Raw genomic sequence first — 18,702 nt, 5'->3', positions numbered from 1 at the left:
GCCATTGCAGATCCAGTCCTTTCGTGCTGTGCAGTGTAGACCAGAGCGCCTTGCTGTCCAGTCCTGACGTGCAGTGTCCAGAGCGCCTTGCTGATCACTGAACCAAACAGTCCTGTGTGCCCAGCATTCTATCCCGAAAGAATCCCTGACAAGAACCAGATCCCTGACGGCTGCATTCAAAACATTGGTAGTGAGTATCCATAGTATAGGATTGTCACTAGCCTATGTACTGTCCATAGCCATCCCTATACAAATCCATCATATCTTAAATCTAGAAACTGTATTGTTAGAAATGTTTTTGTCTTGCCTGATCTCTCTCTCTTCTCCTATAGTCATTCTGTAATAATATTGTTAAAATCATCTTTGCGCTGAAATATTTCATCTGAATAAGGCAAGCGTCTTGGCGGGCAAAAACCTGAACAGAGATGTCCTGGTCTGGTGGCTGTGCTGTCGTGTAGCATTGCTTCTTTATAGTCCATCCCCAGTGTAATGAAATCTTGTTTGTATTTTAAAAGTGCATCCATGTTTTACATATTACCTTTATCTGAAAAAAATGACCTCCAGAAAAACATCCATAACTTCTTCATATTTTACGCTAGAAACATCCTAAGCTTTCTATAGAACCCAAAACTGTATCTCAAATCCTTACCGCGTGCGGAAAGGTTTGCCATGAATTTTTCATTTTGGCAAAATCTACAACGTGTAAAAATAGCTTTTCATTGCACCCGACCTCAAAATTAAGTTTTCAAGTTGCTTATTACTCTCAAATCATTGTTAGGGTTTGTCTGAAACCAGATAAGGTGGCTTGCATTAGAATTTCAACAATTTCTGTGAATTAATCCATTTTCAGTGTTTTACGCCATTCATTCAAAGCCAACTTTAAAACAATTTTTGACAGTTTGCCAATCAGTTCTGTTTCTCTCTTGTGTTTGCTGGAGGGAAATTGGGATTGATATCATTTGTTGAATTCTGCATTCCTGAAAACCTGTTCTCTCTCCTTTTATTTCTTCATATTGCATATTGTGGGCGGGGGATTGAGGGGTGTGCAGGGGGAAATAGTAATCACATTGCCAATTGATTGAACATACCCAAAAGTATTATTTCTGTGGATTTCTTTTGCTCATCATTACTGATTAAAGAGATTGTCTAGTGTGACATCACCCCATTGGTGATTATTGTATACCCATTAAAAATAGTGTGATATATATTGTGAAATCCATATATAAATATCTTTAACTTTGCAAACCAGCCTGATTCCTGGTTCAGTGTGACCGGGGGGGATTCAAAGAGAGGGGTGTGATGTAAGTGGTACATTGTTCAGAATAAAATAACTTATAGGCACAAATGAATAATTAAGGGTTTCAGTTGTGCATCCCATGCTAGGCTTTGACTTAGGTGAAGTGCCGGATTGAAATCACTTACACATTAGAGATGGCACTGGAAATTCTGCTATTGTAGGAATTAGCTGTGTGAGAGATCACAGTATTCTTGTAAGACTTGGTGACGTTGGAGAGGTTTGTGCAATTGACAATGGTGTGGTCCTTCCTGCAAAGACGTTTTAAGGCTCTCTTCTGCAGAGTGTGACAAGCTCATCTTACAACCAAATGTTTTCTGGTTTATGTGGTTTAGGTCTTTTGGTTTTTAGAGGGGCATGCTGGTCCATGGTAATAATAGCTTGCTATACCTTCAGGGCTTTTGTTTGCCTGTGGGGTTGAACATGGTCTTGAGAGTAGACATAAGGATCTCATGTGTGGGTTGTTGGGTGTTGCAGGCCAAAATTGGGTTGGGTGGAGGTGTGGCAGTAGGTGGAGATTTGGAATAGAAGAATCCATACTGGATTAGGAAGTTGTCTGTCAAGTTTACGCAACTGATGCTAGAGAGGTTGATAGTGGTGTTGGTGGTTAGGTTCCAGTCTAAGGTACGACCTTTAGCGTGTGTCCGGGGCAAGACTAATTGAATGAAATTAATCTCTTGTAATGGTCAAGCAAGTGCAGAAGCTTTAGTATCAGCTGGAACATTGAAGCCCAGTCTCCTAGAATAATGAATTTAGTAGCTGACTTGATGAAGGGAGGCGATCAGGAGTGGTATGTCCGACTCTAGTAGACTGAGAGAGTTGGGTTGCTGCTAGAGGAGAAGAAAGTTGAAGGTGGCTTGAGGATTAATTAAGAGATTATTTTTTCAATTAATTGTTTATTGGCTAAACCTCACTTCAACCATAAAAAATACATTACAAAAGAAGTAAGTCAAAAATATAACATAAAAAAACAATTTCCAATATAAACATTTCAAAGTAAAACTGATGCATTACAATATTTTGCCTCATTAAAAAATATAAAAGAACATTTAATTTTTCAGTAGCAATCAAATCAAGTCAATTGAAAAAGCCAACTTGTCCAATACACAGTGGCCTAGTTGTGCCACTCAAACATAACTTCCAAATATATTTAGAGTTTAAACATTGAATCTTGTCTATATGTCTCACAAAAATGCCTGATGCTTAGTACCCTGGCTGTTACACTGAGAATCAGGTGTTCAAATGTTTCAATTGAGTTCTCATCTCCACAATAGCGACGAAATACTGATTCAATGCCACTGAGATTAAAGTGTTTCTGAACTTCTCGAGTTAGGTAAATGTTCCATTGATATCTAACTAAGACTTTTCTAATTTTCAGACATGGAAATACCCTCCAAAAAGGGGCCAGTGTGCCAATGACCTTGTGATCATGGCAAACGTGGCTCATCCTCACATGTGTTTACCAAACCAGGTAAACTTCCCAATTATTTTCTTATGGGGGATTAGAACTCAAGGGAACAATATCAAAATGGAACAAACAAAAAAAAAATGAGTCTAATTACCTCTCTTTCCTTTACTCCAATATTTCAAAATGACCAACAATGCTTCTTAAAAAAGTATCATATTAATATTGGTATTGTTTCAAACATCATGGACCCAAAACATACATATCATTACAAAACGCCTTCTCCGGAGAAGAGCGCAAAAACCTGCAGTTCTCGGGATAAACTCGGAAACTAGACAGGATTGGTCCTGGTGATCAACCCTTGGGATACTAAGTCGTTGTTGACTTTTCAAAAATAAATATTGTCCTGAAGATGGCCTTTTCACGCCCAATCCCACAGTGGAGAAAGGGGGGGAGCGTTTTCTCTGCTGACCAGATGACTACATCTACCAGTAGCCCTTGCAGCAGATTCTTGTCACCTGCACCTGCGGCGAGCTGCAAGTCCACCCACCCTCCCTGATGACGTGTATTGGCACAGAAACCGGTCGGAGGAGTACACCAGTGGCCTGGAAGGTCATGCAGATAATTGGAGTGCGCACCTTTCCTTGTTTTTCCATTTTTCGCAGGACCTTGAGGGGTGGAATCCTCAAGACCTGACAAGGTGCCGCACCAGGGTTATATATGCCCGGCTTTGGAGTGCCTCACTTGAGGCTACACTCCCCCCCTTTCTCCACTGTGGGATTGGGCGTGAGCGTTTTCTCTGCTGACCAGATGACTACATCTACCAGTAGCCCTTGCAGCAGATTCTTGTCACCTGCACCTGCGGCGAGCTGCAAGTCCACCCAGCCTCCCTGATGACGTGTATTGGCACAGAAAACGGTCGGAGTACACCAGTGGCCTGGAAGGTCATGCAGAAAATTGGAGTGCGCACCTTTCCTTGTTTTTCCATTTTTCGCAGGACCTTGAGGGGTGGAATCCTCAAGACCTGACAAGGTGCCGCACCAGGGTTATATATGCCCGGCTTTGGAGTGCCTCACTTGAGGTTACACTCCCTCCCTTTCTCCACTGTGGGATTGGGCGTGAGCGTTTTCTCTGCTGACCAGATGACTACATCTACCAGTTGCCCTTGCAGCAGATTCTCGTCACCTGCACCTGCAGCGAGCTGCAAGTCCACCCAGCCTCCCTGATGACGTGTATTGGCACAGAAACCGGCCGGAGGAGTACACCAGTGGCCTGGAAGGTCATGCAGAGAATTGGAGTGTGCACCTTTCCTTGTTTTTCCATTTTTCGCAGGACCTTGAGGGGTGGAATCCTCAAGACCTGACAAGGTGCCGCACCAGGGTTATATATGCCCGGCTTTGAAGTGCCTCACTTGAGGCTACACTCCCCCCCTTTCTCCAATGTGGGATTGGGCGTGAGCGTTTTCTCTGCTGACCAGATGACTACATCTACCAGTAGCCCTTGCAGCAGATTCTTGTCACCTGCACCTGCGGCGAGCTGCAAGTCCACCCAGCCTCCCTGATGACGTGTATTGGCACAGAAACCGGTCAGAGGAGTACACCAGTGTCCTGGAAGGTCATGCAGAGCATTGGAGTGCGCACCTTTCCTTGTTTTTCCATATATATATATATATATATATATATATATATATATATATATATATATATATATATATGTATATATATATATATATATATATATATGTATATATATATATGCGGTAAATTGTGAAAAGGTCAATTGTGACCCTTTAAAATCGGTCAATTGTTCATTCGAACAATTGTAAACAAACAATTTGGTGTATACCCTAGCAAACACCATCAGGCGCTTAACAACTAAAGAAAAAGCGATGTTTGGGGAGCTCTAATCACTGGCGGAGACCTACATTTTGCAGACAGGGTCATACCTCAAGGGCAAGTTTTTCAAAGGAGAATAAAGCTGAGGATCACGGAACAGGGGCAGAGCCCCAGGTGCAACTTTGAATGGATGCCTGGGCATGAAGTGTTGCATGCCAGAAGAGGGTCGGTGGAGACCCTGGCACATCACCAAACTGGTTTCAGAAAGGGGAATGTTTCCCAATAAAAGTGGATGGCTGCAGCAACAGGGCATTGCAATATGCAAGCTAAAGCCAAATGGAACAAGCTTGCAAAGGGCAGATGGACCAAGATTTGTATTTCCCTCCCTACAACCATTTTTATTTTATTTTGTTTTATTACACGCCGAAAACCCAATCGGCTTCTGGACGTAAGAAATATACACTAAAGACATGACATAGAAAATGAGACATGACTACTAATGAACCTGGAGAATGGCGTTGTAACAGATAAATTCAAACAGGTATGTTTTCAAACCTTCCAGAACAATAGCAAATTACTCTCCAAGCGCAGAGCTGGGGGGCAATTATTAGAGACTGTAGCGGCCATTTAAGGAAATGATTTACCATTCGCTCTCACCCTCTTGGGGCGTGGGCACATTAACAGCAGCGAATTACTGGATCCCAATGCTTTATTCAGCTGGTAAATTGTTATCCTCTTTTTCAAGTAGTCTGGTGCTGCACCATAGATTACTTTGTGGACTAGGCAGGCCATTTTAAAGTGAATTCTAGCCCTAATTGGAAGCCAATCAAGGGATTTGCAGTTTGCATTAATGTGGTCACCACGAGGTACTTTGCACCACTTGTAATGTATCCATGTCTTTCTTTGAAGCTCCGCCTAGCAAAGCATTACAATAATTCACTCTCAAAAAAATAGTAGTTTTTATCTGAAATGCAAGGTCTGTTTTTCTCAAGAGTCACAGTTTGTATTATGCAGTATCCCATTGACTTGGGCTTCAGCACTCACAGAGCAGTCAAGGTATGTTCCTAGGGTTTTCACCTTTTATTGGGTTTTGATGTCACATCCACCTAGCTTACAAATTTCGTATTTAGTGTCTAGCTTATCTCTCATACATGTTGACTCAAATATGAACAACTCTGTTTTAGCATCCTTTAGACACATTGGGGGTAATTACGAGGTAGGAGGTAACCATGCTGCTATTAGCGGCATGGCTACCCCCTTACCGGTTACCGGGTCTGGGTTCCTTGAATGATGAATTACCGGGGCATTCCGACCTTGGACGGCCCGGTAATTCCTCATTCAAGGAACCCAGACCCTGAACATCCCCATTCCCATTCGGGAAGACCCCGTAATAGGGTGGTAAGGGGTTGACGACTCCGGCACCTTTACCGGCGCTGTTAACCCCTTACCGCCTACCTCGTAATGACCCCCATTAAGTGCTTTTTCATACATTGTTTTAGTATTGTAAAGATAGCTTTCTGTCTAGCAGTATCCTGGTCATATATTCCCTCTAATTTCAACAAAAGCTGTATATCATCAGCGTTGTTTGTGAAATAGATGCTCTTATCTTCCAACATCTCACACAGTGGTTTTATATACAAGTTAATCAAAGCAGGTAACAAACACGCTCCCTGCGGAACTCCATAGCCTATAGGGCATACTCTGAAGCGACATCACCCCAATGAATGGCTACACCATGTCTGTCAAGAACGAATGAATCCACTTCACGTCTAGCTGAGCACTTGCCCTCCTTCTTCAGTGCAGTGAAAAGAAAATTATAGTCTAACAAATCAAAGGGCGCGGATAAATCAAGATAAAGCAGCAGGCCAAATCCACCCGTGTCTACAATATCCAACATATCCAACTGTAGGTCAATCAGGGAACTTTCTGTGCTATAAGCAAATTATTCTGGGTGCAGGATTTTATTATGATTTAGGTGATACTGAAATTGGATGGTGGCCATTGTATCCAATATTTTTAGGAGAAAGGGCGTGTTTGTGATTGAGTGCTATTTAGTACTGCCACTGGGGCTTTTGTCTGCTTTTTAGATGAGAGTGGTTACTGTAACTTTGTTATGGCTATAGGAAATTCATCATACTGGAAGGATGAGTTTATAAAACGAATAAGAAATGGGTCAATGATAAGTTTGTTTGCCAGAATTGTCTTGGACGGAATGGTATCTCCCAAGCAGCAGGTAGGGTGCATACCGCTCATTACTTCCCTCCCGTCCTCCATATCTATACTCATAAATGTAAAAGACTGTTTCTCTTCCTCTACGTTTCTAAGTGTGACACATATTGGATTTGATACTTTCAAAGGCATAGAGGTAATATGAGAGTCCTTTACAAAAAGAGACCAAATCTTTTCTCTAGAACTTAAAACTTTGTTAGCAAAGTCTTTTTGAATTTGGGTACAGTCATTTTTAGATGTTGTGAAAGAACCGGGTTGTTGTGTAGGTTTTTCATTTTATTTAAAATGTTGACTGGATATTGAACTCCACAGTTTGCACTTGCTATTTGTTTTTCAACGACATTCTTCTTTGTTTCCAATATAGCACTCTTACAGACTTTCTTATGTACCTTCTAAGCAACCTTATGTTCCTTAGAGGTTGTTTTCAGCCAGAGATGTTCAGCCTGTCTCTTTGATTTCTTTAGCTCTTTCAGTTCTTTAATGAACCAATCATTGTTAAAGGTGTTTTGCCTTACTACCACCATCCTTTGTGGGGCAACCAGGTCTAGCAGTTGAGTCATGAAGGAATTAAAGGTTTCTACTAAAAAATCTGGTGTGTCTTCATCTGAACTGTGTTCCATTATAGAGGTAACCCACTTTATTTGATCTAATGTGGTAATGTTCTTAATGTTTCTGAGTTGTATCTTTTTTAAAGGAGGAGGTTTAACATCATGTAGTTGCAGTGTACTTGAAATACAACAGTACAATGATCTCACCAAATGCAGGGTTTTGGCTCAGTAATCTCTGCGTGTAGATTTCTACAAACCCAGTTGAGGATTTTTCATTTTATATGAGTGAGTTCGGTATAACGGATAGTCAATTTCGTGCATATGAGGTCACGTTATAGAATAGCTGCTTCACAATCAGAGTTGTCCTGGTACCAGAGATAAAAATCACCCAAGAGTAGGTTAGCACTAGTTGGCTTATTCAAAGATTGTAGGAGTTGGAAAAGCTCTGCATTAAAGTCTGGCATGTCATTGGGTGGCTGGTAAAGCAAGAGAAGATTGATACAGTTAGTTGGGTCTGTTATCAATTTAAATGCAGAATGTCACATCCTGTGCATGTTATAGGTTACTGAAATTACTGTATTTCCTCTTTCATAATAATAGCCACTCCACCTCTGTCAATATTTGGTAGTTATTTATAAAAGAAAATATCTTATATTTAGCTGGGACAGTGTAATGCTTGGGTTCTCTAATGATGACTCTGACATCTTTGGATGTACTAGTAACTTCTTTAATTAAGTTCTTGTACATTTTATTAAGTACATCAAGTCAGGTACATTCAAGCTTCGGGCAACATGCACCGACATCCTCTCACTCAGGATCTACATCTCTTCTTCTTCTTCTTAATTATTAGATGCATGGGCGGACCCACGCAGGTGCTTCCCCATCCTAAAGGATGATGTGCACCACACCCACCAATCAATACTTAGCTTACAAAAACTCAAACTCCTCCCACCGCCCCGTTTGCCTCACAAAATCCAACATCACACTATTCCTCCTCCTGCCTCTCTCCCCTTCTCCTCCCAGCAAAGTCTTCCCACTCAGCTCAGCCACACCCAGCACAGACAGTCAAACCCTCATCAATTCTCTCTCCTCAACATGTTTCTCACACCTAAGCAGAAAATGTCCCGCAGTCTCAGGCACACCACACACACCACAATCTCTCGACTCACGTTTCCCCACTTGAAACAATCATTCAGTCCCGCTTGTCCTATCATCAACTGATTCAGCATCACCTCATCCCCCCTCCTCCATTCCAGACTCCCTGCATCCACCTTCAACGACACTTTCCCACAAACACCAAACATCCACCTGCCCTTCACCCCACTCACCCACCTCTCCTGCCACTCATCTATGACCCGTCTCAACACCACCGCCTTCACCTCATCCACACTCAAAGGTAATCTCACATCAACCGCTCCCCTTCTCATACCCTCACCCGCCGCCAGATCCACTAACTCATTACCCAAAATACCACTGTGACTGGGGACCCACGCCAACTCCAAATCCATTCCCCCGTGTACGCACCAATCAATCCTCCTCCTGTTGTCCATAATCACGTCCTTCCTATCACCCTCCCCCGCCATAATCGCCTGTAACCCACTCAATGAATCTGAAAATATCACCACCTTATCTAACCCCAACTCACACACCCTATCGATCGCCAATGCAATCGCCACCAACTCAGCCGTACATATTGACACATCATTCGTCAATTGTCCCACTTAATACTCCACAGTGCTTTCCAGATAATACACCATACCCACTCTCCCAGAGACAGGATCCTTCGAACCATCCGTAAACACCTTGCATCCTTCCTTTCCTGCCACATACGCCTGGCCCAAAGCTTTGATCTCGCTCCGCAATCCCCTTTTCTTCAACACCACATTCGCTAACTCCAAACACACCTTTGGAGACCCCATCATCCACCTCGGCCATCTCTCCAAATCCGTATCTGTTACAGTCATCAAATCGCCCACACCCACTGCACTCCTTTTTCCCACATGTGAAACCCAAAAGTGCCTCCTTTCCTCCTCCACCGATCCCTATAATAATCAAACCTCCAATTATATTCACGCACCGGATGAGCCACACTCTTCGCACTGCACTTCACCCACCATCTCATATTCAACGCATCTCTCCTCAACCCCAACGGCATCTCCCCCACAAGCAACTGAACCGCATTCGCTGGAGAGGACCTCATCACACCCGAACACACCCTCAATGCCCTTGCCTGAACCCTGTCCAACCGTAACTTCTGACTTGCCGTAAAGCCCACTGACACTTGACATCCGAAATCCATCACACTCAAAATTAACCCCTTATGCAACATTCGTAGACACTTCTGTTGAGCACCCCACTCTTTCCCAGTCACCGCCCGCAACAAATTCAACCTTCGTTTGCTCTTATCCACCATTCCATTCACCTGCAAATTCCAGTTTAACTTCCTATCCAAAATTACCCCCAAATACCGAAACTCTTCCACGCTTTTCACCCTCTCATCTTTCAAAACCAAGTCCAACCCTTGCTGCACTCTTCTCCTTGAGAAAACCATACTCACGATTTTATCCACAGACATCGAAAAGCCCCATTTCCCACACCACTCCTCCATACGCACTATCGCAGCTTGCAACCGAAAAACTTCGCCCTCTTACCCATACCACACCATCATCTGCAAAGAAATCCACCTGACACCCGAAACCCTCCAAAGCTCAAATCAGCCCATCCACCATCACATTAAACAGCATCGCACTAATCACACTCCCCTGCGGTGTCCCATTCTCCATCTTCCAAACCTCAGACAACACCCCCCTCACTCTCACCTGAAAGGTCCTGTCAGCCAAAAACGCCTTAATCCACCGAAACATCCTCCCCTTCACACCCATCTCCAACAGTCTCACCAGCAACCCATTTTTTCACACCATATCATACGCCTTCTCCAAATCCAAAAAGAACGCCACCACCATCTCCCCATCACACAAAGCCTCCTCCACTCCAGTCACCAACCTCACTAACGGATCTGCCACTGACCGATTCTTCCTGAACCCACTCTGAAAATCGCTCAGACACCCTTTCGACTCCAAATAGAACCCCAAGCGCTCAACTATCATCCGTTCCATAACCTTACACATCACGACAGTCAGCGCAATCGGCCTATATGACTTATATGACTTATATGAGTCTTATATGACTATATGACTATATGACTCCGTCGGGACCTTGCCACTCTTCAACCTCGCTACCACAATAGCTCTCTTCCATAATCTCGGTAAAACTCCACTCTTCCAGATCTCATTGAACAATGCTAACACCTCCAACTTATATTCCACCGACAACTTCTCCAAATACATACATGACTCCATCCACCCCTGGACTTGACCGCTTCCCCTTCCGAATCGCCCTATCCAACTCCGCCATAGAAAACAGAGCCTCATACTGCTCTTCCCAAGGCTCAACATTTGCCAACAACACCCGCATCTCCTCCTCAACCACTCCCATACTTAGTCTCACTGCCTCCGGGAAATTCTCTGAACTGTGCCCTCCCGCAAAATGTTCCCCCAGCAAATTCACCTTCTCCCCATCTTCACTGACCACCTCCACCCCTTTCAACAACACAGACATGCCACCCTGCGACTTCATTAACCTGGACATCCGCTTGAACTGCTTCAAAACCTCACCCACATCAGAATTACACCCCCCCATCCCTATCCCGAGAAACAATCAATTCCTGACACAATTTCTTATACAACTCCCAATCAGCCTTGCTAAAATTCAACCGACTTCCAAGTATCCGGGATCTGACCCCTACCTCACCCCTCACAGTCACTAAAATGCCAGAGTGATCACTCCCCATATCCCCATCCTCACGCACTATCCAGTCACATTCACCCGAAATCGCAGCAGACACCCAGGTCAGATCCAAACACGACATCTTCCCAGTCCTCACATTCAATCGTGTGCCCGAACCATCATTCAGCAAAAACAGACTCAATTCATCCGCCATACCCTCCAACAGTTCCCCATTTGCATCCGTCCGATCACTGCCCCACAACGTATTGGCACTGTTGAAATCACCACATAAAACACAAGGTCCCACATGTCCCCTTATCACTTCAGACAGCACATCCACCTCCACCACCTCACACGGATTACATTAATTCAACACTAAGACTTCTGATCCTCCTACCCCGAATCCCCGCCCGATAACCTCCACTGCTCCATCTACCACAATCTCCCTTGCAACCAACCCCTTCCGAACTGCCACAGCTACACCCCCCCTCTCCCCTCCATCCTATCCTTACGAAACAACTCAAAACCCGGAATCACAAACCTCAGATCACCCCTTAACCACGTTTCCTGAATACAAACCACATCAACATTCAATTCCCCACACAACACTGCTTTCAACTCCTGCCCATTCCGCAACAAGATCCTCGCATTCCACCGCAAAATTCTCAGGCCGACGCCCCACTCTAGTAACCTTCTTGAACACATCTTCTTCCGACACATCTACAACATTCAAAAACCTCCTCCCTGCTTCCACCACTCCTTTCGTAAGATTTGACACACTGACTGACAAATTCCCCTGAACCAGCTGCAGCTCCAGCACATTTATTATAAAACACATAAACTCAGTTTTTGGGACAACCACCATTTCTACGCCTTTCACCTCTCTCACCACTCCCTTCCTTCCCGCAGCCTCATCCACCACCGGCTCTCTCCTACACATTTCACTCACTACTCAAACCGGTTTGACCTTAGCCACAGCCTCCGCATAAGATAAACCTTCTGTAGCCCTCACCTGCACCAACTCTCTCGCCACTCTTTGACTCTCACACCCCCTAAACGCAGTAGAGTGCCCCCCCCCACAATTCACACACTTCTCCGGAGTTTCCACCTTACATTCTTTAATATCATGATCTCCACCACACCTCCCACAGTGCCTCTCATTCCTGCATACTCTCGCCACATGTCCAAACTGCTGACACTTATAGCATCTCAAAGGCAATGCTACATAAGCTTTCACACGAAACCTCTGATATCCCAAATTCACCACCTCCGGACACTCCGCTCTCGCAAACCTCACTGCCACAGTTGTAGACACCACGTTCCCATGTATATCTCTCCCCCCCAGCCTCCACGCCTCCACTACCCCACCTCTGCCAGCTGCTCCTCCACCTCAGACATATTCACAGTCAACGGTACCCCATACAACACCCCCTTACACGACACACACCACTCTGATCAAACACTCGTGCCGCGCGCCTACCCAGACAACCCACCTCCAGTATCTTAGCCTTACTACCAGCACCCATCCCCTCCACCAACAACCGACCCCCAGTCACCACTTGCACCCGAGTGACATTCCCCACAGCCTCTTTCAACCACCCAGCAATCACCATCGGATTCTCCCCCTGAAACGTTTTCCCACGACTATCTGGCTTCAACACCACCTTCCACACACTGTCATACTGCATCTGCTCCTCCCCAGGCACACCGCTTCCTGAGGCCCCCAGCCCCTCCAAAATACACTTTTCCTGGGTCCCCGACCCTGAGATATCCCTAACCGTCCCCCCACCATCATTCTTTTGAGGAGACCTGCTCCGATGCTGCCCCTCATTTCCCCGCTTCCCCCCTCCACAGATGTAGACTTCACAGTCAGTGTCCTCCCCCTTTTCTCCCCTTCCTCCACCCCTCCCTTCATTTCAGCCTTCCCACCCCCCTTTCCCATTCTTACCACTTCCTCCGAGCACACTCTCCCCCTGCACCCTCCTAGAGAGTCCGCTCTATTTACTTAATCCCAGCTCCCTCCACCCAGACACCACTCCGCCCTACCTGGGTCCACCCACTTCCAGAGTGCCAAAGCGTTTATCTCCTCACACGCCTTCCGACGTGCCTCTTAGGATCTACATCTCCAACTGACTCTCACAGAACACCTTCATGCATCAACATTCTCTCAGGCTGCACTTTGCCACTCACTCCAACATTCCAAGCAGGGTCCAGGGGAAGCTAAATCACTAAAACAGCTAGCTCCAATATGGGGCCACAGGGCTCTTACAGCCAAGTTTCTGTAAATCATATCCAGATCATGTTCTAGCATATAGTCATTGATGTCAATTGCATGGGCATTTAAAGATGTCATGTTTAATAAGACTATTTTAATTAGACGCTGGCTATAACTTTTTATTTTAGAAGTGAAGTGTTGTGGCTTTACAGTGATATTTTTAAAAAGTGGTTCCTTGCCAGTTTTTACAGCAGTCTAACAGATTGTAATTTCATTAGGGGGGAGGTGAGCAATTCAAGAGTACTAAAATATTATTTAAGTTATTTTGAACCTGTGGCTTTCCTTCATCCACGATGCGCAACACCTGTTCAGCTCCTTTTACTAGTTCTGTGACGTTCTGTTCGATGTCAGAGCCTGAGTCAGGTAAGCTTCACCCAGAAAAAGTAGCGCTAGACTGCCTGTATTCATTTGGATATTTATTTACAGTAGCTTCACATGAAGCCTTCCTTGCAACTAGGGATAACATTAGTGCTGATAAATGGGTCATAATGTGCAAATCCGTAAAAAGGGATCAGCTTAGGCCTGAAAGTGCAAGGCACAATTACCTGAGGGTACGAGCAGTGGTCCGCATCCACCGTTCAACACTGCATCAACCGGCACTAACCGCCTTGTTACTGTTGTGCTGGGACTGTCGCAATAACAAAGTCCCAATGGGAAGAGTGTGGAGGTGCTAAGTAGTGAATATAAACGATGGCTATGAATTCACGGATTAAATTGAAATACAAAATATGTACAATTATACATTATTAAAATATCCTAAAACCACAACTGAAATTCAATATGAAAGTGTGGCAACACACAGTGCAAGAACTTAGGTCTGTGGTGTGTGACCCACCCAAGTGTTTTGCCCCTTTAAGGGAATGTGTCCCTCTCATGTGTGTTGACCTTTTAACATGGGCCATGGCTGTGCCATGGCCCTAGCTAATAAAAGGAAAAAAGGAACCGCTGCAGGCATGTGTATCAGAACAGCTGCAGACTCCCAAAGAGGAATGACCGAGTCCGTCTCTCATTTAGGCCTGTAAGGATATTTGGCGTGTTACAGTACAGAGTACAGTAATACTGCACAAGTAGCACATTTTTTTTTTTGCAGCACCACCACAAGGGTGCGGTGCATTGCTATATGGGTTACCAGATTAACAAGGAAAGACAGGCTATTCAGTCAAAAACGATTTTAACATATAAGATGCAAATCTATTTTTACAGTTAAAAGCACACGTGCTCATTTAAAAATGCACACTATTTTTCACCTGAAATGCCTATATTGCTAGAGACACATTTGAAAATTAACAGCTAACCTATTAACAATTAACCTGACTAATAAAACCTTATTTAACATAACCCACTAATAAAATGTGTTCTCCACTGCAGAATTAGGCATACTCTGAAAACCATTTAAATGCGTGTGCAGAGATTTTTTCTTCTCTGCCTGATTCTCCGTGTTTTTGTGCACAGTAACTGCAGGAAGAAGGAAGTCAGATTTGCAACAATTGCAAATGTATAAGCGAAGCTATTGTTGAAGAGTAGGAGGATGAGAGATGATGGATTTCATTGGGACACGTCATACAGAGGGCTGAGAGGAAAGTTTTAGTGGGCAGTATCAAGGAAAAAGAGAGGCAGACATTTTTCTGCACTACTGGGGAGAAGACCTGGCTGTGGGGTCCTGACTGAATGCAGATTCCTGTGTCCTGCTGCAGTCGAGATTGGGGAGAGCTGAAAGAAAAACCTTTCCACTGGCTGAGGCATTCCTATCTGAAAAAGCTGAGAATTCCAGGCAATGACCCCGGCTTGAGAAGGCAAGCGTTCCTTTTTGCTGGAGTTAATCCAAGAGAGCCACATTCACAAAGAGAACAACTAAAAAGATAAGGTAATGAGAAGTGTGGGAGCTGAGTGTGTACGGTAATATGCAGTCAGTGTAGGATTCCTGTGCGTGTCTTAATCAAGTGCTAATGTTGCAATTTGAGTTCTGTTCTCCGCCACTCTCTTTGCAGAGTGTCACAGACAATGCTTTGACTGTACCATTTTATTTCTGTAAAGAATGAGATCGTTTTTAAATACAACTTTTATAATACAGAAAAATATTTGAAAACAGACGGGTGATGTTTATTGTTTACCATTACAATGCTGATGATGTGGGGAGATTTTTAAACAGTGCAATGGTCATTTTAAGACAGATGTGTGCATGTCAAAATCAGTATGAATAATTGTGAGTGACTGTAGCATAGCTTGTTGGAGGTACATGAGCCAACGGGAAGAGAGACTCTCTGAACATAGCTCCCTACCGTATATAAGGTAGTGGAAATTACCACAAGACTACCACATATAGCTCTCTGTCGTAAATAAGTCAGTGAGTTCGCCCATGGTGGCACACCAACACTATCACAGGAAAATGTGGTCTTCCTAGAATGCAGGTCTGAGGTCTCTCTAGTGATCACACGAAAAATCTAAGCAAAGATAAGGGATTCTGGACATTGGGGCCACAAATAAAACAAGGGAATTATGCTCACCAAAATACCACCAACCACGTATACCAAATATGCAGGTCTGGGTGCTGAAATAATGCATGTCCATTGTATTATTGTTGCACATGGCCAAATCTGAATACGAAGAGTGATTATTGCTAAGTTATTTTTCGGCGGTAATAAAATACCGTCAGGCCCCAAATCTCCACAAAATACCCTACATATTTATGGTGCGTTGCAGGCCGGGAAAGTGATCATAGAGTACCTACTGGGCGTGGCAAGCGTGTCTCACACTGCCATTTGCACATTAAAGGGAACCCATTTTATAATAGCAGTGTGCCACTAAAAACGAATTTCAGAATGTCACAAAGGGAAACCACATTCTCAGATCTAGTGCAATATTTAGAGGCAAAGTTATTTGCTCATGGGAATTGGTCTTCGAATAGCACGTTAGAATGGAGTAACCGCATTCAGGGTGAGGTGCAGAAAGAAAAACTAGACAATATTTTTGCAGAAGGCAGCATAATTCAGGTCTGCCTTACAAGATTATTGAATGCAGCCGATAAAAGTGCAGAGAAAGACTGTTTAATACGGCTATGCGGCAAAATATGGTTTATTTTAAACAAATCCCTGCGAATGCAAGAGAATGATACTCAGCTAATTAACAGGTTAAAGACTGAATTAGAGGGGGCAAGTAAAAATCAGGAAATGTTGAGAGCAGAATTGGATGTACGCCAAAAAGACATGCAATTAAAATGCAGAGACTTTGATACTCAGTTATCCAAAAGCAAGAAACAATTTGAAGATAGTGAGCAAGAATTGGCACACTTAAAAGCCTTAGTGGATCACATTAGGCAGGATAAAGATGAGGTTGTTTCAGAAATGCAGATTTTACAAAAAGAACATTGTGAAAAAGAAGGTGATCTCCAGAGTGCAGAACAAGAAATGATTAAAATGATTCAAGAAAGAGACAAGAGAAATAAAGAGTTCAATGAATGCCAAATGCAAATGTGCGAAATGCAGGAGGTGATTAATAAAATGAGTGATGAAAATAATTATTTGCATGATGAAGCCAATAGACTCCTTAAAAAGTGTAAGGACTTAGAACAGCAAATGTGCATTCCCAGGTCCCAAGAGAGGCGGCAGGGTACCACATTCAATGGAGTGGAGGTGAATTCTAGCTCTGCCCAAAGAGCTAGTGCCCCAGTGACTGGGCCGGTGACTGAACTTGGTTGCAGCGCCCTTGGGGGATTTGATACTCCCATTGGGGGCAGTCACCAATCTCATACACCTGAAAACAGGATTGACTCACAAAATAGTGCAATTCCATGCATTGCAACAAGTAGCCCCATAAAAATAATGAAATCCATTAAAGCCCTGATCAAACCATTTAAAAAGGGAGGTGAATGCTGCATTGAGGATCACTTAGAAGCGGTGCATGACATTTTTAAAGCACTCCAGATACCTAGGGAACAGTACAGACAATATTTTCATTTAACTTTAGATGCCCCGACGGCCAGCATCATAAGGGGATTAAATGAACAGCAGAATATGACATGGCTGGAGTTTGAAAAAGAAATTAGGCGTCATTTTTCTCCTTTTCAGTCATTGCAGGAGGCAAAGAAAGTCGCGTACACTATTACTGCTGGACCTAATACATCCCCTCGCCAATTTTTACAAGACTTAAAAAGAGCATTCTCTCGCTTTGATGTATCTTTTGACTCAAATTCCAATGAGTTTAAAACCGCATACTTCTATGGGCTACAGAAAGACATCATATCCCAATTGGTCCGTGAATTTGACCGTGACAAGTCCCTTGAATGGATTGTACATCAAAGCACTAAGCTATATGAGGTACTCTATTGTCAGGGTAGAGAAAGTGATAAAATGAAAGATACTAGGCCTAAATCTAAAGAACCCTCAGCCACAGTAATGGAAATCAGGTCAGCCAAAATGTCCCTTGAGTCTGCTCAAAGCCAAGGTAAAAATAATGTGACACCTGAACAAAGGGGTAATCAACAAAGATCGCCATTTCCTGTACCAATGTTCCAAACACATGATCCTAGTAATAGAGAGAGCTACATCAGCCCTAGATATTTAGGGGATAGACCCCGGGTAAGATATCGGCCTGATATGGCAGGTATGAACAATAACCAGAGACAAAATCAAGATCAAAGAAATGATGGTCCCTACCAGTCATTGGGGACACAGAGTAGGTTTGATCCCAACACCATGATATATGGTAATCAGGATAGGCCCCGATATGTGGATCGATTTAATGATAATGGAAATCAACATAGGGGCCAGTACCCACAATCTGAGAGACAGGACATGAGGCAAAACGTGAACTACAGTCCACGCCAGTACAATGATTCCCCACCAGGGGACTATAATCAAAGGATGGGTGCAACCCGCTCCCCTCCACAAATGAATCAAGAGTTCAGAAACCATCCCAACCGGTATCAATCACCTGAGAGGTATCAGAATAGATCCAATCAGGGGGAAAACAACCAATATCGACCTAGGCGACAGAAAGAGGATCCTAGAGAGATGGAAAGGTTCCAGTGCCTTGAGGCCCAAGTGAAAATGTTAGCTGAGCAAATAGGAAAGCTCTATACAGCGCAAAAACAACCTTCCAAAGAGGGGGCTGATGGCCATAGCAATGACCGGGGGGCTTCCGAAAAGTGACTAAGTACTCATGATAATCGCAGTGCCAAAATGACAGATTGCTCTGATATAATTTTGCATGACAACTCTGAGATGCCTAATGGATTAAAAATGAAAGTACCAGTAAATGAAATTGTGATAGAAAGTGCAAATACTTCTAAAAAAGAGGTACGGTTTAGCTTAGAGCTAAATAAAACAGTAAAG

The sequence above is a fragment of the Ambystoma mexicanum genome, chromosome 3q, assembly GCF_040938575.1.
Source record: "Ambystoma mexicanum isolate Mex_15411 chromosome 3q, UKY_AmexF1_1, whole genome shotgun sequence".
Lineage (NCBI taxonomy): Eukaryota > Metazoa > Chordata > Amphibia > Caudata > Ambystomatidae > Ambystoma > Ambystoma mexicanum.
The sequence above is the reverse complement of the archived record's forward strand: the minus strand, read 5'-3'. Positions refer to the sequence as shown.